The 23379-nt window shown below is 43.6% G+C and overlaps 1 pseudogene; it reads right to left on the bottom strand.

Annotated features, from left to right (window-relative positions):
* The window catches only part of LOC147901205 (hydroxycinnamoyltransferase-like), a 36802-nt pseudogene extending 28459 nt beyond the window's left edge, over nucleotides 1-8343 (bottom strand).
* Nucleotides 8344-23379: the final 15036 nt, after the last annotated feature.

The following is a 23379-nucleotide window of genomic DNA, read 5'->3' as shown; positions in this document are numbered from 1 at the left end:
TCACCCATGCATTCTTGTACTCTGCGATGCGTAGACTTGGTATTACAAATTTGAGTGGGACCACAACTTCAAGGCTGTACACCAATTGAAAAGGTGTGTTCCCTGTACTGACCTTGAATGTGGTTTTGTATGCCCATAAGGCTGCATTCAGTTTCTCTGCCCAATCAGAACACTGTGGTTCTACTACCTTGGTGAGGATAATGCATATTATTTGGTTTGTGGATTCTGCTAGTCCATTCCCTTGGGGGTAGTAGGGTGTGCTTTTTCTATGGATTACCATGAAGCCAGACAAGAGTTCTTGGATTACCTCATTGACAAAATGTGTGCCTCTATCCGACACAATTTCAATGGGGCATCCGAATCGGGTGATCACATTTTCGTATAAGAATCTTGCTGTGCTTCTGGCATCTGCCTTTCTGACTACTTTAGCTTCAGCCCATTTTGTAAAGTAATCAGTGGCCACAATGATGTAGCGTGCCTGTGTTCCTTTTGCTGCTGGATGTCTGGGACCCACATAGTCAATACCCCATTTTTCAAATGGTTTTTGTGCAACAATTGTTGTTAGGGGATTGAAGTCTTTGTGTTGTGGTTTAATAGTCTATTGGCATACATCACAGCCTTTTACATATTCATAGGCATCTGCCCACAGTGCTGGCCACCAATAGCCTACAAGGAGAACTTTTCTTGCTGTGGCCTTTCCCTTGGAAGTGTCCTCCTGCAATGCCTTCTTGGACTTCACTCAGGATTGGCAGGATCTCATGAGGCATTACACATCTTCTTGATATCTGGTCCTTGCCCATCTTATACAATTGTCCTGCAATGAGTTGATAGAGTGCAGCCTTTAGAATCAATTTTTTGGCATCTACTGCTTTCATGTTAGGGGGTGGTCTTCCTGCCATCAAGTACCCAATGATATCTCCACACCATTCTGGAATAGCATCTATTTGAAATAGTGTGGCATCTGGTAAGTCGTCTTCTACTCCAGTGGCTTCTTCTCCTGACTTGACTCGAGACATGTGATCGGCAATGTAGTATTGGGCACCTTTGCGGACCATGATTTTGAAGTTGAATTCTTGCAGCAAGAGGAGCCATCTGGTTATTCTTCTTGTGGTACATGGACGGTTCACAAGATAAAGCAATGCTTGATGGTCGGTGTAGAAAACAAAATCATTTGCTAGTAGATAGTGCCAAAATTTCTTTACACTATACACCATTGCTAGGGTTTCTCTTTCTGTGGTTGTATAGTTGATCTCTGCATCATTGAGTTGTCGACTGGTGAAGTAGAAGGGGTAGTCTTTCTTATGTTCACTAGGTTGACAAAGCACACTCCCAATTGCATACTTGGATCCATCAGTATGAACATGAAGATCAATATCCCAATTGGGAGATATAAGGATGGGTGCTGTGATTAGGCGCCACTTTAAAAGCTCAAAGGCTTGGTCGCACTCTTTGGTCCATAAGAACTCCACTAATAATTTGTAAAGTGGTCTAGCTATCATGGCATACTGCAATATAAATCTTCTATAATAGCCGGCATGTCCCATAAAAACCTGTACACCTTTGGAATTTGTAGGAGGAGGCAATTCCATGATGATTTTGATTTTGTCCATGTCAGTTGCAATCCCATGTTGAGAGACGATGTGTCCCAAAACAACTCCGTGGGTGACCATGAATCCTTGAAAGAAAGGCTCTATCAGTTGGAAAAGCATACAGAGAGAAGACTAGTCACCTACCATGCCATGACAATAGAAAAACGTAGAAGAAAGGCATGGTTTGATAGAAACCTTAAAGCTAAAGACATCAAGGAAGGTGACTTAGTCCTGTTATACAATGCCAAAGTACACAAGGGGAAACTAAAGTATCTAGGTCAAGGACCATACCCAGTACGAAAGATGAATCTCATCGGAGCTGTGCTGCTTGAAACATTGGATGAAGTCCAATTCAACACAACAATAAACGGGAGCCGCCGACTGAAGTGCTACTACATCAACACGTAAGCCATCCCCGACAAAAACAAAGATTTGGGAAACCAAGTCTTCCTTAGTTAGGATTAGATTGTATCACGAGCACTCACTTGCATATGTACGTCTTCGCACATATACGTAGCATTAATCGATTTTACCTAGGGCTCAGAAGTGATGAATGAGTTCTAGCTGCCCTATGAAAATCCTAGCAAAAAAAACATATAGTTAGTCCCTACCTAGCTACTAGGTCACGTGCACTCACACGCTTTCGCTTAGACACATAGATGATTGCATGAATAATTGTACCACACACTTTCATTCCACACTCTCAAAGCATGTATAAAAAAGGATATCTCTCCCACACACACACATAGAAAGGTCATACCGGCATGCCAATCAATCTAATGATCAGTGGTACACTACATGCACATGGATGCAGGTTCAGAAAAGATGCTGCCACTAAAGAGGATACACAGAAAGAGTCCATCGCCTCAACCACGGGACCCCCTCCAGAGTTTGCAGCCATCTACATCCTCTCAACCACGGAGACCACATGCATTCGTGGTCTAAAGCGATAGCTTCGAAGAAGATTCAATGCATGACCAAGCAGAACAAATGCCACCCCAGTCAGAACCGGCCTACACAACCATTAACAAGGCCCAATCACTGGAACTTGTCTGGCCACCCACATCGACTTATGCTCTTTCCCAGGAAGCAACATCTTACTTAGAGCAACGGGGTCTAGGCAGTTTGCATGAGAGCCTCAAATCCTTGGAGGACAGTCCTACCCTGACCACCTACATCAAGGACTTTCTCCATTCTTACTACTCCAGCAATGCAAAGGATGGCAAGTACGGTACAATCACTGTGTACAGCAGAGCCCACTCAACATTATCTTCGACAGTACAGTCATTCAAAGGGCTTTCTCACTACCAAAACAAGGTGGCAAATACCCTAAATGGTATGATGATGCAAAGTTTATCGAAGTACAGTCTCTCCTCACCAAGGGCACACTGATCCATAGAGATGGCATATTGCTTCGCACAATCCTTGACCATCGCCTCAAGGAAGCAGCACAATTCCTATCCACAATCCTGGGAATTAAGTACGGCAAAGATCGCTCCCTTCCACTCCGCACATTTGTTTTGCTGAGTAGGAAGCTAAAACAAGATTGGGTCTAGCACTTCGTCATTTTCTTTACCAAGAAGCTCAATGGTTCTTCGGGCCAAAAATGTAAAATTCCACACTTATTGGCTATAATCATAAAAAAAGATCTACAAGAAAGAGAAATGACTCTGCCCCCCAGTCACCAAAACCAATTGAGGAGTTGGACATACCCTTCTCACCAGTATGGGAGCCGTCACCAACTTCTCCAACTATCACATTGATAAGTGCAGATGCCTTAGCAAAAGTACCTATTCTAGAGGTCAGGATTGCGGAATTGCCCCACGAGATGCTACAACTCGGTGAACAACTGCAACCAATAAGTCTCCACCAATAGCACCATCGAGACAAGATCGGCACCCAAACTGGAGAAAAGATCCGCACCAGAGCCTGAGACTACATCAGCACTCGAACCACCCATCGATGCCATGCCAATTGATGAGCCACAAGGGGAGCTAGTGCCAGAGATTAGTAGTATGACTATTGTACACAAGGGACTGAAATGCCATTGGAACAACCTCCCCCAAGTACTACAAAATCATCGGGACGGCTACATGGGCACCACTTGTATCAGCAATATCGCCAGACCTCATCACCGTTTGTCATTCTCCAACATCAAGCTAGCCAAATGATCCAAATGTCAGAACTATTCACTAGCTTGGCCAAGGAAGAATATGCAAGAGAATTGGAAAGGCAGACTGCATCAGAAATCAAAGACCAATTCCAGGCAATCGCCATAGAGGTCAAGGCACTTTGGGCACAAATAGATGAGAAGGAGGTAGAAGAAGTGTGCATGAACCAAGCTCTCCAAGCTCAAGAGAAGGCAGTAAGGGATGTGACCTCCAACCTCCACCAAAGTCAAACACAGCTGACTGCGGCAGTAGAAGCAACGGCAATCCTACAGACCTACTATAACTCCTTGACATCTGTACATGCGCAACAGATAGAGGTAGTGGCACAAGCTCGACTCACTCTCATTCACAAAGAAGAAGAGCTCCAACATTGCAAAGACAAGCTTGAAGACATGAAACAATCTTTGGCAGTCTGTGCCTTCAACATTGATGAGCTTACAAGGGAATGCTGAATCTTAAAAGACCAACTTGCTACCGTTCAAGAGGCCGTTCAAGAGGCCAGTACTTCACAAGCCCAAGTATTGGACCAATGGTTCAATACCATTGAAGACATTCCTCAACAGGCAAAGGTCACCTTGCAAATGAGAAAGCTTAAGGAGGCATACACAACCATCTACCATCAATACAAAGAAAAAATGAATGAGATGCACTCCCAAAAAATAATCATCTCCAAGCTTAACTCCAATTGCTAGTGCACAACAATGAGGCATTCGAAGAAAACACCAATGACGCCCCACTACAATGCACAACTATGGTGTACCAAGAGCTTGTGGCTACTCTACAAGTGGAAGATCACCTCAACGCATGCGTGCTTATCCAATGGAAGCAACTCCAAATCAAGATCATATCTGCTCATCCAACAATCAACTGGGAACGTTCCATCGAGACTAAAACCCTACGCATAATTTGCCAAGACTTGTCTGAAGATGAGAAAAATATCTTCTGCCTGTCTACACATGCCGAGTTTATAACACTCAGGACGGATGCTTTCATTGCATATGTCTGCCTCATGGGTAGTCCTCCCCTCAAGGTTATTGCAGGTTTGTTGCCATTGCTACAACGACCATCCCTATTATTTGCATGGCATGACATAACCGACATCCCACCCATATAGTTGATCATCCCATCGCACCAGCAAAAAGAAGTGTCGGAAGATGACAAGGCCTATCTCACATCCAACTTCCCATATCTAACCACTCTTTCTTCCAACATCATCACCTCACTTCCCCTTGCTGCTACCACCCTCTTAACCTTGCCCAAGCTCCATCCTAACATCTATTCCCTCCATCGTCTCTATGCTCATGCCTATCACCATTTTCAAATAACCCAACAGTCACAAACTTACGAGCCCCTCACACCTAGCTTTTTCCCCTCCCTTGCTAATCCTACCCTTGAAGATTACCAAGTTGCTCAAACCATTTGCCCAGTTCTTCCCTACCTCCCCTCTGCTCCCCCTTCCGCCACTATTACTCTGCCATATTTCTCCCCAATGTCCCCCGATTCTCTCCCTGCCCCATCATCACCCTTCCATCAGTAGAAAATGACATAGTATTTGATTTTGAATATCAGGATCCCATATAATCCAATTCGTACGCCCATGCCAAGTTCCAATGATGGGTATGATTTTGATGAGATACCACTTCCCAGTAACCCCATCAAGGAATTTTGGAGCAAATATCCTGATATGAAAACTCGAGGTGGATGGACCCTGGACAACTTTCCTACCAACCTTCGTCAGCATCAAATTAGTGAAGGTTGGATTAGCAAGTTGGATCCACAACCTAATTGGTGCCGTCCCAAGCTCTTTGATGTAATCTTCTTAAAGAAGTACTTACGGGCACCTCCATGTCTCAGAACCCATCCCAAGTTCTATGCAGTTCCATGGCGTAAAAAATGGGAAGCCAACATACACACTTTGGCTGAAGATCGAGTCATTAATTGGCCAATGATCGAACCCTACTCTAGTGTAGAATGGAATATCCAAGGCACCATGGTCCGAGCACTTCAGTAGCATGAACAAATAATGCACGGCAACATTGATCGCTTCCTTCGCCAAAGTGCCATATTCTGTAAAACATTGGAATTCATTCTGGAGGTCCCATGTTACCTTGATTCCCATTTGCCTCCACTCAGCTTTAATCCCAATGAAAGGGTTGATGCTCAGATTACAAGTGGCTCTATCAAAGAGTGATCTTCTTAGAGGCATGCCACATATCTTTGTTCGAGCAAATGGTGGATACAGGCTACCTTGAAACTGCGCAAAAATTGTATGGTGCTAAGGCTTTACAGCAGGATCGACTGGCACGACACAAGTTCCACAGCCACCAGACTCCTGCGATCTTTGAGGACATGCCATTCACTATCCCCAAGGGTTTAGCCCGTGAATCATTGGCAAGGCGTATGTTAAAATTAGCCTTTTGCATTGGTGGGAGACCCCATTCTTCGTAGAGCTCCTTCGATAGGACATTTACACCTACTCCACCATCCATTATGGCTTGGACTTCATTATATGCCTTGTGGATTAAAGGCACAGTAATGTTGCATATGTCATCTCTCTCACCCATTCGCATAGGGATATCTTCAATGCTATTCATAGGTGGAGGGGGATTTGTGAGTTCAACCCATCCTTTGAAACTCTCCCAGAGATTGGGACAGTTCCGTAGGAGGATTCCAATGGGAATTGACACAAGGCAACTCAGGATGCTAGAGAGTGCGGCTCCTTCAAGTTGATGTGGCGGTACATTCTATTGTGGAGTCTGTTGTTGGAACAAAGGCTCGAGTACAGTATCAATACTTTGTGGGGCCAAGTCATGGATTGGGTCTTGAGCTTGTTTCTCAGCCTTAAAATGAGCTTGTTCATTTTGGACCCATTGTTGAAGTACCTGAAAACGAGCCTTCTCCACCTCTGCATTCGAGTATGGAGCTTCTTTTATTTGAGGCTCAAGAGTTGATGTGGATGAGCTCGACTGCTCATTGCTTGGTGGAGGTGGAGGCACTTGTGCTTTCTTTTTCAGAAGTCGCTTTGGTTGGATTAGAATGTTAGGTTCCATGGCGATGGGGACATCAGGCTTAACCTCATCAGGCTTAAACTCTATTAGTTCTGGGATCTTATTTTTCATGGGACAATCCATGCACGCATGTCCTATGCCACAATCTCTGTAGAGTGGTTGGAAAGTAGCTGGGCTACCACGATGAGGGCACTCTGCAATCCGGTGATTTTCTCCACAACCGTAGCACTTGATTGGTGCTCGAAATGTGTTGGGTCGTACTTGATTTGCATAAACTGGTATTAGACCCTCTGCACCTTCTACATAGTACACTGGGTACTTTGCTTCATACTCAAATAACGAGTCTACTTCCTCGGCTTGTAATTGATGTATGGGAACTGCCTGAGGAGCTGGGTTTGGTGCTCTTGGATACGGTTGTATATTCGGATTCCTAAGTAGTTGTGGGCCTTGTGTACGAACAGGAATAGGATTTAGCCTCGGAGCTAGGGGCGCTTGTGCAAGTGTCGGTTGCTTGTATACTGGCATGGGTGCCGCTTGGTATTGTGGAGGTCGAGGCAGATTGTTGCGCATGTTGAAGATGCAACTGTTCTCATCATCGCCGTCGATGACGCAGATATGGCACCACAACCGTGGCGGTGGATTTGCTTGTGTAGTGATCTTGGCTCTGAGGACTGGGCACTCATTTGCTGTATGATTTGCCAGGTAGTGTGGACACCAGACATTTGCTCACCGTGGATATGTTTGAGTTGGTGGCTGAGACAAGTGGAGTTTTTGATCCATGGCTTGCATCATGTCTTCTTTCAGCTTCATGGTCATGGCCTCTAGGCGATCTTCATTGGATGTCAACACAGTTATACGAGGGTGCTAGGATGTTTAAACTACGTGCTTGTCTCTCAATCTTGAATCTGCAAGTAAACTATGGGTGGTCGGATACAAGTGTCTCGGCCTTAATGAGGTTAGCTCTTGCATTAATTTGACTCATTATTTGGATATTGTTTGTTTTGAGAATCATCATGTATGGATTAGTGTACCAAATCATCATTATTCGAAGCCTATGTATGTTTGAATTGTGATAGGTTACTCTAGAAGATGTTGCCTGCACCAAATACCATGCCCGCATCAAGAGATGAAGCGAAGAAGATGCTACCCATTCGGTGTTGGTGACTGGAACAATGAATCCAGCTTCTACAAGCTTCTGTACCTCTATGCGTAGCGCATCAGTTTGACCAACCTTCGAAACTTCTGTGCCATAGGGGCTTGAGTTATATATTATGTTCTATGGTAGTCACATGGTGAAAATGATCGTAACTTGTGGCAAAGAGGTTAGGAAAATCTTAAGACATTTTTTAGGAATTCATCCTTTTCACTAGGACTAAGATCAGAAGAAAGCATAGAATCTAGCTGTTGGGGTGTGGCAGTTACCTTCTCTGTTGGCACTAGAGTAGAAGACACTTCCATCATATAGATTTCTTCTTCGGAGACCTCTTCCCCTTCGTTTGAATCTTCAAGAGACTTAGATACTGTGGATGAGGCAGTGTCACTTCCTAGCTCTTGTTCTTCTTCTAGTTCCACCATACCAGGCTGAGAACCAGGATCTTCTCCTTTAAAGTGCCAAAATACACGTGTCCATTTTTCCAGTAGCTGACTGCATCAGTCTTCCTGAGCCATGGTCTCCCAAGTATGGCTAGATAACTTCTTCCTGTATCTTCTATGTCGACCACATAGAAATTGATGGTGGTGGTCAGCCCATTGACTGTGATGGGCAAATCCTCAATGACCCCTATGGTAGCGAGTCGTCTTCCATCTACTACCTTGATCCGAGTAGAGGAGTGCCTCGTGCATTTTAGATGTAACTTTTTCATGATGCGGGGCACCATGATGTTGCATGTGGCACCACCATCAACGCACACATTCTTGATGTAGCAATTATCTACGATGATATCCATAGTGTGTGGGTGTCGATCGATATCTTCTAAGATAGATAAAATCTCCCGCAGCTTTTCCTTCCTCTTGGATGTCCTTGTGGAAAGCCCTTGCTACAATTCACACCTCACCTTAGGGCTTAATGCTATGAGTTGTGGGAGTGTGATATTCAAAGACCGGTTGGCAATGTCTTGAACCACTGAGTAGTCTTCTTGCCTTGATCCAATGGGGAAATCAGACGGAGACCACTTAGTTCTATGGGATCTGGGAATTTTGCTCTTCTCTGCAAGGGGACTTGCCCTTCTTTTTTGGTCGGTCGGGTCCTCGATTGGAAGAATGTCCTGTAGCTTCTCTAATTCTCTTTCCAAAATCAAGGCCTTCCACATCGGACTCTCTTGCATTAGATTCACCTAGTAAATTTACATGTGGACCATTCGGACATTCGGTGCAGTAGTGACCCTTCTGATGACAATCAAAGCACACAATGTTGGCACGTTCCCCTAGAATGCGGTTGGCTTGCTTCTTGATTCCCACCATCTCAAGTCGTAAGTCATTACGTGATTTTAGCAAGATCATTGACACAAGGTTCTTCTGTTGGCAGGGCAGAAGGTGTCATAAACAACCTTAACAGTCGGGCCATTATTGTGGGAGATTGGGCGCTCGATGCCTCATCAAGTTGTTCATGAGAGCAAAGAGGAGGGCCATTATCAAGGTAAGAAGATTGAAGGCCTGCACGCCACCTTTAGGTTCCTCTAACTCTTGCAATCTCTAATAGATTTCTTCTAGCGGCGTGCGGTCTGGCATTGCAACTTCTTCTTTTGGGCAAGTCGATGGAGTACTTTCTAAATGATGGCCTAAAGCCGGAGGACTGGAATGACATAGTTGGGACACTTTGTTTGGTGGTGGACACATTTCCCACAATAATAGCAATATATGACTCGCTTTCAGGCGGTTCGCCTCCATGGGGTAGGTCCAGGCTTCGTAAATTACTTTGAATTGTGTGCGCATGAAACTCCTTTGGAAATGGTATCTCCTTGGAACTCATAGACGGGCTCGAGCAAGTGTATCGGCCACACTATTCTTGGACCTTAGGATGTGATGTAATTGGATCTCTTGGAAGTCTTGGTAGAGTTGCATGGCATGATGATGATGGGGGGCCAAGGACTCGCTTCATACCTTCCAATCACCAACTGACTTGTACTGAGGATAAGGGCCGAATATTCAGCTTGATTACATGTGTTGGTGGCCACACGACTGCTACACCGGAGTTCCACCTTGTCGATAAAAAGTAAAGATACTCCAGCTGTGACTGCTTTTGTTGTCGGCTTGTAGGCACTGTCAAAGTGCATCACCCATGCTAATATAATACAAGGACCAAAACATGGACATTCCAAGTCTTTCGATAATCAAGAATGGGAAGTATTAAGAGATGAGGGGAACGCAATACTTTAGCGAGGCGTGCAAGACCAAACAAGCTTACAATCCTTTGCTGATGATTTATTTTATGACCAAATAAGATCACAACATGCAACTCAGCATGCGGTACAAATGGTTGATTTGGTAGAAAAGGACTTCGAGGCCGGAACATTTTAACCATACAGATGCATATTATTACATAAGAATTGTGAAAATCCTAACTGCTTGGCATAGTCGTAATAATAACTTTTGGGCTTCCCAGCCTCGGGGGGTTCACTATGTATAAACCCTCTATATCACGTGTGTTCAATGCCTATGTGTCAAATCCTTATCTGTAACTTTTCCATTAATAAAATGTACCCTTTTTCTATACAAATCTGTAAAGTTTTTTCAAAATCATTTAAAAAACTCCCTTATGTAAATTAATTTTTGTAAAACTTAGATATTAAAAATATCCTTCTATTGAACTCAAGTGATAGGGTTACATATGATGACTGACCCCCCCGAGTTCCCAGCTTCCTTAACCTTCTTCTTGTGTACTTTCCTCTTTCTTACTTTTAACGGTGCAGCGCTGGAAGCACAACTGGAATCCAACATCTTTGTTGACTAGCCTTGGGAGCATCAATCATCGGATTGGCATTCTCCATCCATCAATGTCACCTACGAGGAAGCGACCCAAATGCACCAAGTAGTAATTAGATAGCACAAGCTTGTGAACTGGGATTAAACAATAGATTCTTAAGATGAATCCCCAATCCTCAGGGAGTTCCCACTCGTCGACAAACCTTACTTCTTGTACCTGTGAAGACAGTGGGAGAGAGGGAAGGAGTCTCACTTGCGGCTTTCTCACATACACAATCGGGGAATACACACAAAGGTGGAGGCTGAAAACAGTTTTCCTCTTCTTAGTTGTGAAAGCCAAAAGAACTCTAGTACAAAGAAATAGAAGAACCCTATATGTGGGTCTCAAACCAAACTCAACTAACTAAGGTGGCATACTAATTGAGCCACGAACTAGAGTAGATAAGGAGAGCTATCATCCAGCTCGTGGGCGGTGTACCAACTGCATCTGCAGCTAACAAGTCGGTGACATAAATGCACAACGGTCACCTTGGCATATCATGAGTGGAGCTCGATATCTCAACACTCCCCCTCGAGCTCAATCCCAATTCTTGCACACCAAGAAGGTCTCTGAACTTGCACAGCTTCTCTGCGCCCAATGCCTTCGTGAATATGTCAGCTACCTGATCCTCTATGCTGACATAAACTAGGTCAATAAGACCTAGTAAAACCTTCTCCCACACATAGTGATAATGCACCTCAATGTTCTTTGTTCTAGCATGATAGACTGGGTTATTTGCCAAGTGTATACTGCTCATGTTATCACAATAAATGACAACTAGCCCATCTGTAGACTGATGCATATCATATAGTAGCTTATGCAACCAAGCTACCTCACATGCAGCCATTGCTGCACCCCTGTACTCAGCCTCTATCTCGACAAGGCAACTGTAGGCTGTTTCTTGCTGCTCCAAGTGACTGCAGCACTCCCAAAAGAGAACACATATCCACTGGTAGATCGTTTATCAGAAATACTACTAGCCCAATCAACATCAGTGTATCCATGCACCTGTATCTGAACCCCAGCCTCATAAAATAGTCCATACAGCAATGTGGACTTCACATACCTGAGTACTCCCTGAGTATGCATCTAGCCGCATCCAAATGCGGTTTCCTTGGAGCCTGCATAAACTGACTTACCAATCCAACAGCATAGCTCAAATCTGGCCTGGTAATAGTCATATAAATCAAACTTCCTACTATGCGTCTGTACATAGTAGGGTCTTCTAGAAGCTCACCTGCATTTGCGCTCAGCTTCACATTCTGCTCCAAAGGAACTGAAATAGGCTTACAGCCTATCATCCCATATTTGGACAGCATGTCCAATCCATACTGTCTCTGCAAGAGCTGTATCCCACTTGGTGATCTAATAACCTCAATGCCCAAGAAATAACGCAGCTCTCCCAAATCCTTCATCTCAAACTTCTGCTTCAATAGCATTTTCACATGAAGGATATCTTCATCACTATCACCTGTGATGATCAAATCATCAACATAAATGACAAGCAGCATAATACCTTTCTCTGTTTTTCTCACATAAAGTGAGAAATCTGCCTTGGAAATCTGAAAGCCAATAGTGACAAGATACTGTCCTATCTTGTCAGACCATCCTCTAGGTGCCTGCTCCAAGCCATACAAGGCTTTCTTCAACCTGCAAACAAACTCAGGATGAACAGCATGAACATAACCTGGTGGCTGCTCCATAAAGACCTCTTCTTGCAAATCACCATGCAAGAAAGCATTCTTTACATCCATCTTATGTAAAGACCATCCCTTTGATGCAGCCATAGCAATGACTGCTCTTACAGTTGCCATCCTTGCAACTAGACTGAATGTTTCTTCATAATCAATGCCATATGTTTGTGCATACCCCTTGACTACTAATCTTGCCTTGTATCTGTTCACAGAACCATCTGCATTGTGCTTGACCTTATAAACCCACTTACACCCAATTGCATTCTTGTCTTTAGGCAAAGGCACCAACTCCCATGTAGCATTTGCTTCCAAGGCATCCATTTCTTCATCCATGGCTTTCTCCCATTTTTCTTTTCCCATGGCTTGCTCAAAAGAAGTGGGTTCTGGTTCCTGTATCACTTTGACCATATAGGCATAGTGAATGGCTGTAAATCCATCATATTTCAGCCTATCCACAGGATATCTAGTTCTGGTAGACCTGTGCAAAATAGGCTCACTTCCAGGTGCTCTCAAAACATCCCTGGTCTTCCTTACTCCAGGTGTAACAACAGAAGGAATACCCAACTCATCATCAATGCTCTGTTCTGAGCCACTGGATTCACCATCCTCATAAGAGTGACCTGCATTCACATCACACATGGGTTGATCTACCTTCTCTTTTCCTTTTCGTGATACCTGCGTACCACTATCTACATTGCTTTGAGGAGATTCTCCTGATCTCAATCTGCCTGTCCATGGCGAAGTATGTGAACCACTGCTAGAGGACACTGCAGGTCCACTAATATTTTGTGATTGCTGCTGTGAATTCTGTGCAGCATTACCATTTCTACATCAATCATCATATTTACTGGTTTATACCAGCTGCTCATCTCATCAAAAACAACATCTCTGCTCACTGTAAAATTACGAGTAGAAGGGTTATAGCATCTATACCATTTTTGCTGCAGAGAATAACCAATAAAGATGCACTTCTCAGCTTTTGGATCCAACTTGGACCTCAACTCATCTGGCACATGAACATAGGCAATGCAACCAAAAATTTTCAGATGAGAAATATCTAGTTTCCTACCAGTATACATCTCCTCTGGCGTCATGCCATGTATTGCTGCAGTGGGAGTCCTGTTCATTATGTAAACTGCTGTAGCAACTGCTTCAGCCCAATAATAATCTGGAAGGTCTTTTTCATTTAGCATGGCCCGAGATACCTCTCCAATATGCCTGTTTTTCCTTTCTGGAAGTCCATTTTGCTGTGGGGTATGACTGCATGAATATTGCTGCTTTATGCCATGCTCCTGCAGGAACCTTGCAAACTCGTTTGAGAGGTACTCTCCCCCTCCATCTGACCTTAGGCATTTTATTTGCAGGCCTGTTTCTTTTTCAACCATAGCTTTAAAAGCTTTGAAGTGCCCAAACACTTCACTTTTCTTTTTCATAAAATACACCCAAACTTTTCTGCTGTAGTCATTAATAAAAGTGACAAAATAATGACAGCCTCCAATAGATGCAGCTTTAGTAGTCCACACATCAGAGTGGATTAATTCCAATGGCTTCTTACTCTCTTGAACATGCCTAGGAAATGGTTTCCTTGCCTGTTTTCCAAATTGACAGGCTTCACAAACCTTATGCATTTCTACAACCTTGAATTTAGGCAATCCTGCAACAATATTTTGGGCTTGCATTGATTTAAGTTGCTATATATTAACATGACCAATGTGTTTATGCCAGATATCAATATCTACAACTACACCGGTCCCATGTGCAAACATTGCTGCACTCAATTCAGGCATGTCTGCATCCAACATAAACATCCTGCCCTTCTTCTTTCCTTTTGCTATCAAGCGACCGTTATTTTTCATATCCTCAACAAAGCATCCATGAGGATTAAATCTGACCTGCAAGCCCTGCTCAACCATTTGACCAACAGAAACCAGGTTCTTGGTGATGTTCGGGACATGAAATACATTAGACACGTATTTCTTTTTCCCATCCTACATAGACAAAGGAATTTTACCAATCTGCACAATAGGATGTGCAGTATCATCACCAGTCTCCACAAATCCTGGTCTTTCCATTTTCCTTCCATCCTGCATCCATTCTGCATGACCTGTCATGTGGTTTGACGCACCTGAGTCAACATACCACACATCATTTGTTTCATCTGCACTTGTCACAGAATTGGTCATGTGCAGCATCATAAACAGATGCTCATTTCTGTCATCACCCTGTCTACTAGAAGATGCATAATTGCCTTGCTGCAATTTTCCATTCATAATGTCATTCTGCTTTTTGTAGCAGTCTTTAGCCATATGACCCGTTTTACCACAGTAGTAGCATTCAACATTGCTGTTTGAATTTTGGCCTCTCTGCCATCCACCACGGCCTCTTTGGCTCCCCCTGCCTCTAGAGTTACACGTCCTCCTCCATAGGACTGGTTTTCTTGAGTTTGCTGCATATTCTATCTCAATCTGCCCCCACCCGCAGCATATACTGCCCTCTCGCCACACCGCGAAGGGCGTCTCAATCTGAGACAGTGCACTCTTGCACTTCCGGCTGTGCTACCTGCAAAGATTTGCTCTCAAACTCGAAAAAGGAAAGCAACACTAGTCCTCTTACCAGGACACCGCAAACTTGGTTTGCTTTCTTGAGCTCCTTACCACGAACCAGGCTCTGATACCATGTGAAGATAGTGGGAGAGAGGGAAGGAGTCTCACTTGCGGCTTTCTCACATACACAATGGGGGAATACACACAAAGGTGGAGGCTGAAAATAGTTTTCCTCTTCTTAGTTGTGAAAGCCAAAAGAACTCTAGTACAAAGAAATAGAAGAACCCTATATGTGGGTCTCAAATCAAACTCAACTAACTAAGGTGGCATACTAACTGAGCCACGAACTAGAGTAGATAAGGATAGCTGTCATCCAGCTATTATTCGTGGGCAGTATACCAACCGCATCTGCAGCTAACAAGTCGGTGACATAAATGCACAACGGTCACCCTGGCATATCACGAGTGGAGCTCGATATCTCAATAGTACCACCTCTGAAGATGTCAGAACCTCGACTGTTGTGTAGCTTGGAGAATTAAAATTGAAACCTTGCCAATGGATGTTCAAAATTTCAATTTCTTTACGTCCCATGTTAAGATCTCCCACCTGTCGTCGGAATCGACAAGTTGGTGGATCACGTGGAGCTGCAAGTCAACTGGGACTTCTAGGAATACATCTCTCCAAGTACTCATAGTTGCCGGCTCAAGGCTTTGAAGGAAGTCCTCAAAAGTGTTAAACTCAGACATACAGGCTCCTTGGCTTGTAGAACTCTGCAAACTAGACACTTCTCCTTTTTACAGCATGTTGAAATTCATCTCCTATCCAAAGTTATGGCCTCTCCAATCTTCCCAATTATAACAATAAATTGCTAACTTCCCCTATAATTTTAAGAAAATTCAATTGTCTTGGAGGTAGCTTAATAATTTTGCAAAAAGGCAGAACATGGGTTCAAATCCCATGTGAAGCACTCAATGCCACATCATCGCACACACACTACCATGTCATTTTTCTTTAAAATTTTGGGATTACCACATCGTGAAGTGAGAGACTGCCACATCATCAGCACTAGATCTGCTACCACATCATCAACTATCGTCATCGCAGTGCCATGACAACAGCGGTAGCAAGAGGGTGGGGGGTACCCGAGGCAAAGGGAGGCACTACAGGACGTGGAGGAGGGGAGGGAGAGTAGGAGGTGAGAGAGGGAGGTGAGGGAGTGCGAGAGGGGAGAGAAAAAGTCAAAAACAAAAGTTTAAAAAAATTAGAGAGAGAGAGGAGAGACATTGAGAGGGAAGAGAGAGTAGAGAGTAGAGAGGGAAGAGAGAGAGAGAGTGAGAGAGGGTGGCGAGAGAGAAAGTGGGACCTCAGAGTGAGGAGAGGGGTTAGAGAGGGATACTACAAATGGAGGGAAAAGAGTGACTAAGGAGAGGGGAAAGAAAGAGGGAAAGGAAAAAGGAACTCAAAAGCAGGTGGGAAGGATCTTTACATAAGAGCAAAAATGAGGTTGTCGAGAGAGGGGTCAGTCATCATATGTAACCCTATCACGTGAGTTCAATAGAAGGATATTTTTAATATCTAAGTTTTACAGAAATTAATTTACATAAGGGAGTTTTTAAAATGATTTTGAAAAAATTATACAAATTTGTATAACAAAAGGGTACATTTTATTAATGGAAAAGTTACAGATAAGGGATTTTACAAATAGGCCTTGAACGCACGTGATATAGAGGGTTTATACATAGTGAACCCCCCGAGTTAGTTGTCAAATCCATTTGGCATGCATCATTACTTATATGTGAGTGAGACACTTATTAAAAGTGTGTTAGAGTCTCTCCCTCTATCTGTGTCTCTCTCTCACTTCCCAATATTTGTATTTTACTTGCATATATGTTACAAGAAGGTGTCACCCTCCTCTTTAGGTTGCATCTAAGTCCATTTTATGTGCTCACAATCTTCTCAAATAACGTAGAAGGAGCGTGCAATGTATGCAATTTGATGCATAATATTTTTTCTCTGGCTTTCTTTTGGAGGATGCCCTATTGACAAGGCCATAACCTGAATCTTTGTAACATAATACTCTATGAGTAGAGGACTTACTTATGCGATTGCTTATGTGATGGAAGGTAAGGAAGAAAGTTCGATGAGTGAAATATACTAATATAAGTGAGTAACCTTGAATGATACTAGGTCCTTCAGATACATTTATTTAATGCGCTCTCTTTTCAAGTACATATTTAATTATGATATTAGCATATGTCATGCATGTAGATACATACATACACACAACTTACCTACATATATCGCTCATGTGCATGTAGTCACACCCTTATGCTGTTCATCTTAGTTCCCAATCTTTGTATTTTACTAGAATATGTTACAAGAATGTCTCACCATATTCTTTTGGTTGCATCTACATACATGGCATTGAGTCTTTCCATACATATGTTTGCATGAATTTACACATATATGCATGAAATTATGCACTCATGTGCATGGACTCACACCCACAAAGCATTTACACCTACATATGTTTCATGGATGCAACAAGCCATGGATGCAAATTTTAAGCGAAAAGGTGAAAGCTTCATGCTACGAAATTACAATAGGAAGCTATAGGTTCTTTTTTGCATTTTTCATTGTTAAGCATTCCATTTAGCATGCATGAATATTTCTATTAGTTGACTCCATTTGACATGCATCATTACTTCTACCAAATGAGTCCATGTGCACTCCATTTATTTGATTGAAAATTTAATCCTTTGCCTTATATTCCATAAATCCCAAACCATTTTTATATATATATATATATATATATAGAGAGAGAGAGAGAGAGAGAGAGAGAGAGAGAGAGAGAGAGAGAGAATAAGATACATATGGTTGTGTTTGTAAACAGATAATGGCAAAAGAAACAAGTTGTCATAGGAGAAAATTATGGGATTCAACATGCACAGCATGTCCCAGTATTTCCAGACAGAGAACAATGTTGAAAAAACAAGGTTTTAGACACATGGGGCCAATTGTAGAGGTTGTTCATTGTAGACAACATAATCAAATGCAGGGACATAATGATGTACAATGGAATGTAGATAATTTAACATGTCTTGATAAGAGAAGTTTATTGCATTAAACACGTAAGGCATGTCGCAATGTTGCTAGGCACAGAGAACAATGCTCAAAAAACAACGTATGAGTACAACTATGGAATGTATGAGTACGGAATTTGCTGATAGTCTTAGAGAAGGGAATGTTTTTTGTGTTGCAATTAGCAGTGTGAGAGTGCAAACATGTGCAAGCATGGATTCTCACTTTCTAGAGCCAGCAGAATCTACTTTTTGCCCCGATAGTGCACCGAATGTGCAGCATTGTGTTGTTGGGGGAAGAAATACAATAGATGCTCTAGTAATAGGTATAACAATTCAATTGGATGTAGCTAGAGATTATGGGCATTCAAGGGCATGAGAGCATGTTGTTGGCAACAATATGAATGTAGGTTTAGGTTCCAGGGGGATCCTATCTATCTTGCATAGATTTCCATTAAGGGATGACATAGGGCACCCATCTTTGTATCCATTGGTTTCCAATAGTCCTGTTGTTCATTCACTTGGAAGTATGGATTGCATATGCACTTTTTGTAACGCTCAATTATGGAAGCAAGTTACCAGAAGTATGCATCAGGTTGTGGGAAAGCATTGTTCTAAAGTGGGCCGTGTGCCATTGTTGCCATTGGAAGATCCACCAAAGATTTTAAAAGTTCTACTTCATGGAAGTGATCAATGCTAGAAGCAGATCATTTAAGGATAATATAAGAGCCTATAATAGCGTCATGGCATTTGCCTCATTGGGAGCCCAAGTGGATCAAATGTTTTTTAGGAATAGAGGTATATATAGTTTTCAAATTCATGGCACGGTGTACCATTGTGTCAGGAGTTTGCTACCTGATGAGTCTAGAAAGGAGCTTCCACGGTTTGCACAATTATATGTTCATGATACAGATCATGAGTTGCAAAAGTGTTTGTATGGGATGCCTGGTTTGAATCTTGGCATTTTGGAATTGTTGCAGAGGATGATGCATGAATGCAATCCATATTCCAGTGCACTGGTTGCTGTGGGGGAAGTATTGAGAAGAAATCCACATGCAAACTTGAAGATGGTAATTTGTGAGAGCCGGTCAACCTCAAGATAGTACTTCGTCCCAACAGCTAGCGAGGTTGCCACTATCATGCCGGGACAAGGGGATGACTCTGATGTTGGGAATCGAGACATCCAGTTTTTAAGATGCAATGGATTGATAACCAGAATATCAAATTTGCGTCGATCATACATGTCACTCATGTATGTTCTTCTATTTCCCCGAGGGGAAGATGGATGGCATTTATATATCCCTTATAGAGATGTTCCTACTCACATATTACTACATGATATACGAAGGAAAAATTGTGTGACATAGAGACAATATTATGTGTATCATCTGCAAGTAAGGCCTGATACATGTTCGTTCCTTCTACGAGGGGGAAGATTATTGCAACAATATATTGTTGATGCATAGAGTAGCATGGAAGAGTCCAGATTAGTGTGGATACACAACAATCAATCTTCTTTACGTGCATAAGTTTATCAAGGATTGATGGACATGGTAAATGCAGCTGATGCAGTGCATAATGTACTGGGCAATGCTGTTGGACGTAGAGTTGTGTTGCCATCCTCAGATATTGGAAATAGAACTAGCAGGTGTATAAAAGAAGACACTATTGCAATCTCATCAAAGATGCTTTTAAGGAACAGAAGGTCTGATTGAGTGGGTGTATATAGGACTTGCAAGGGTTTTGGATTATGCACCATATTTTTGAGACCACGCTATTCTCGCACCTTGAAACCTTGAAGTTGATGTAGTCAATGCTACAGCACTAAAGGCAATGTTCGGTGAGGAAAAGGAGTATGTAAGTGCAGAATCAGTAGAGAGCTCATGTGGAGATTATTTTTTGTATGCATTAGAGTATCTTAACATGCTTGATCTTAGTGGTGGATACCCACCTCATGAGCTAGTTTTGAAACAAAATGCTCCCCTCATTTTGTTGCGCAATCTGAATTCTTGATAGGAATCATGCAATGGGACTCAAGTGATATGCAAAGAGTTTCACACGAAGGTATTGGAAGTTGAGATTATCACTAGTACCAATGCTGGAGATAGGATGTTCATTCCAAGAGTAACTTTCATTCCCAGTAACTTGAAACTTCCATTCAATATGAGAAGAAGAAAATCTCTACACACCTTCTGATACAACTCATACTCTGGCCACATTTCCTCTTATAGCCAAACAACCTAGTGGATTACACAGCTCAAGACAAGTGGACTTCTTCCCTCAACAACTCAGAGAGCAATCAGCTTCAAAATGCATCCCACCCACAACCCACATGAGGACTTACTTCATAAAGTTTTAAGATGTCAATCCACAAGATGGCCACAGTTAGAAATCTTATTGTATCTTCCCCCAGTTCATCAACAGACACTAGAAATGATGCAACCCGCCATTCTTGCTCATCTCAGCCTTCAAGCTATAATAGCTACCTCATAGCTATTTTCCTACTCACTCTATACCCACCTTGAATCTTTTATATCCAAGTTGTAGTGTTCCTTTGCAAGTCATGAACCAAATCGACTTTGACCAGATGCCACCAACACATCACTTAGACCGCCTCCTAAAATTACACCCTTCGATTTCACAGTCGACCATCTATGTTTCCTCACAAGCTAAGTGCCAACTCTGTGATCACGCATGTAACCTGGAGCACTAACTCAAAACTTACCAGCCCACAACTTGTCATGGCGGATGGAGAAAATATATCACTGCTTTTGTACCATAGCTGCTCAACACAATCTTGTCAAAAGCGAATATGTAAGCTTCGACATATTCCTGCTCCACAGTACCTCTTCCTTGCCTCTTGGACTCGTTGATACGCTATCCTAATATTTCATGTGCTCCAACACCATCTGGTTTATTGGACCCTGTCTTTACAACTTGCTGTAATATCTCTCATGTTGAGATCAGTCTAGAGTAGCCCCAGACCTCTTTTGTCGTCGAGTGAACCATCTACCTCGTATGCTCAGAAGCTGCCACCCTGTGGATGTGCTTGGAACTATTTGTTCCAATGACTCTCCTCTGGCTTCTCGTAACTTTTCCACACCTCCAAAAACGGCTCTCTCTTTCTCTTCAGCGCATCCTCCTTCATCTCAGAAGCTCCCTCCTCCTTTTTGCACTGTCGTGTTTTTAGCCAAGTCCCAAAGCTCCCCGTCGCTAGCAACAGTTGATGCCTTCATGCAAAGCTCATGTACTTCCTCCCCTGAAGGACCTCCAACCGCTGTAGTGATGCCTCTCCACTCTCCCCCAGCTCCTCTAAGGGGTCCCCCTCTGTCGCGCGTACCCCCCCTGCTATCTCCTCGTTGCCTCGAAGCTCACCTCCTCCTATGCTATGAGCCCACGATCCTTTAATCTCCAGCTCCCTGTTGCGGCCACCGTCAGCAAGCTCTCCCTGTGCATTCGCGATCTATCCCCATTTGCTCGTTATCGCACTCCAGCCTCTCCCATATCTCGTAGCCCTTCTGCTCTTAGAAGCTCCCACACCCATCGTCTGACCTTCCCGGCCGCTCATAGCCTCCCTTTGTCACGAATACTCCACACAAGCAGCAGCACCTCTGGCCAGCAGCCTCCTCCAGCTCTTCTAAGCTCCTCCTCCTTTTTGTGCTGTCGTGTTTCTAGCCAAGTCCCGAAGCTCCCTGTCGCCAGCAACAGTTGATGCCTTCATGCAAAGCTCACGTACTTCCTCCCCTGAAGGACCTCCAACCGCTGTAGTGACGCCTCTCCACTCTCCCCCAGCTCCTCTGAGGGATCCCCCTCCGTCGCGCGTACCCCCCCTGCTATCTCCTCGTTGCCTTGGAGCTCACCTCCTCTTGTGCTGTGAGCCCACGATCCTTTAATCTCTAGCTCCATGTTAAGGCTACCGTCAGTAAGCTCTCCCTATGCATTCACGATCTATCCCCGTCTGCTCCTTATCGCACTCCAGCCTCTCCCATATCTCGTAGCCCTTCTGCTCTCAGAAGCTCCCCCACCCGTCGTCTGAGCTTCCTCGGCCGCTTCATAGCCTCCCTTCGTCGCTCGCTAGTCCTCCACACAAGCAGCAGCACCTCTGGCCAGCAGCCTCCTCCAGCTCTTCTGAGCTCCTCCTCGTCCACACAGTCACAACACGCACTCCCCTTTTAGAGCTCTCCAGCTCGTATCATATAGTAGCCTCCTTTCACGTAGCATGCCAGCTCGTCGATGCCAGCTCGTCGTCGAGAAGCATCCTCTTCTTCTCTAAGTAGCCCTATTATTTAGAAAAGAATTCGAGGCATGATGCTAGACGCTAGGCTAACATAGGTGGGGAAAAGGGATTAAGAGGGGTGGGAATGAAGAGAGGGACTATGCCACAAGGGGGAAGAGGAGCATGTACATGATGGGAGGTGGAATGTAGAGATAGCGACATCAAGGGAAAAGAGTCATGCTTTATTTGAAAGGAAGGATGGGGGGGGAAATCAAAGTACTAGCTAGGTGGCTTTACAAGAATGAGCGTGTTACATCAAGGAATAGCCCCCTCCTTCTATAGCCAAGAGAGAGGGTCTCTCCCAATAAATGCATCCTCCCACATGCATGGTGTGTGTGGAAAAGTCTCCCATGTGGGCTAGGTGGGTAAGTCCTCTCAATTGTGTGCCACAACCCTTTGCCTCATTTTTCCACATAAACCAAACCCCATATCCCAAGTCTAAGATACTTCCTTGGTCTCCTCCCAATTTTATAATTCGTTCAAACATCGAGGAGGACAAGTGGAGGGTTGGCACAAGAAGTCTTGCCACCTCATCCTACTTTCCCAATTATTTAACTTGCATTCTTTGACTATCTACATCCCCCCCACATGGGCCTATCCTACATGGAGGGAATAATCCAATATAATATCCATCTCCACCTATTTTATATTACTTCTCCCATGGTCCTTGGTCCATGTCTCACTAAATGCAAGCATGGGACCACCTAGGTGGAGGGGTGGCACATGGAGGAACCATGCCACCTTACCATTTTATAATATAACTACTATCTCACTACCATGGATTATGTACAACACACCTTATGGGTCCTCTTACGTGGAAGGGTGGCACATGGTCATGCCCTGCCACCTCAACCCTGGGCCCTATGCACACCATATTTTATTATACTATTGCCACACATACAAGCACACACATATATTTATGCCTTTTACCTTGGTCAAATTTATCCATAATAGTTCCCCCCCCAGGCAGGGAATGCATAGCATTTCCATGCCTGGGACCATCACGAACAAAGAAGGACTTGAGATAAAGCTTGTTGATCACCTTCTTGCCATATGG

The sequence above is a fragment of the Dipteris shenzhenensis genome, chromosome 6 (genome assembly GCF_047967505.1).
Source record: "Dipteris shenzhenensis isolate YYH24624 ecotype China chromosome 6, Dip_SZ_1.0, whole genome shotgun sequence".
Lineage (NCBI taxonomy): Eukaryota > Viridiplantae > Streptophyta > Polypodiopsida > Gleicheniales > Dipteridaceae > Dipteris > Dipteris shenzhenensis.
This window is presented reverse-complemented; position numbering and strand designations above follow the sequence as displayed.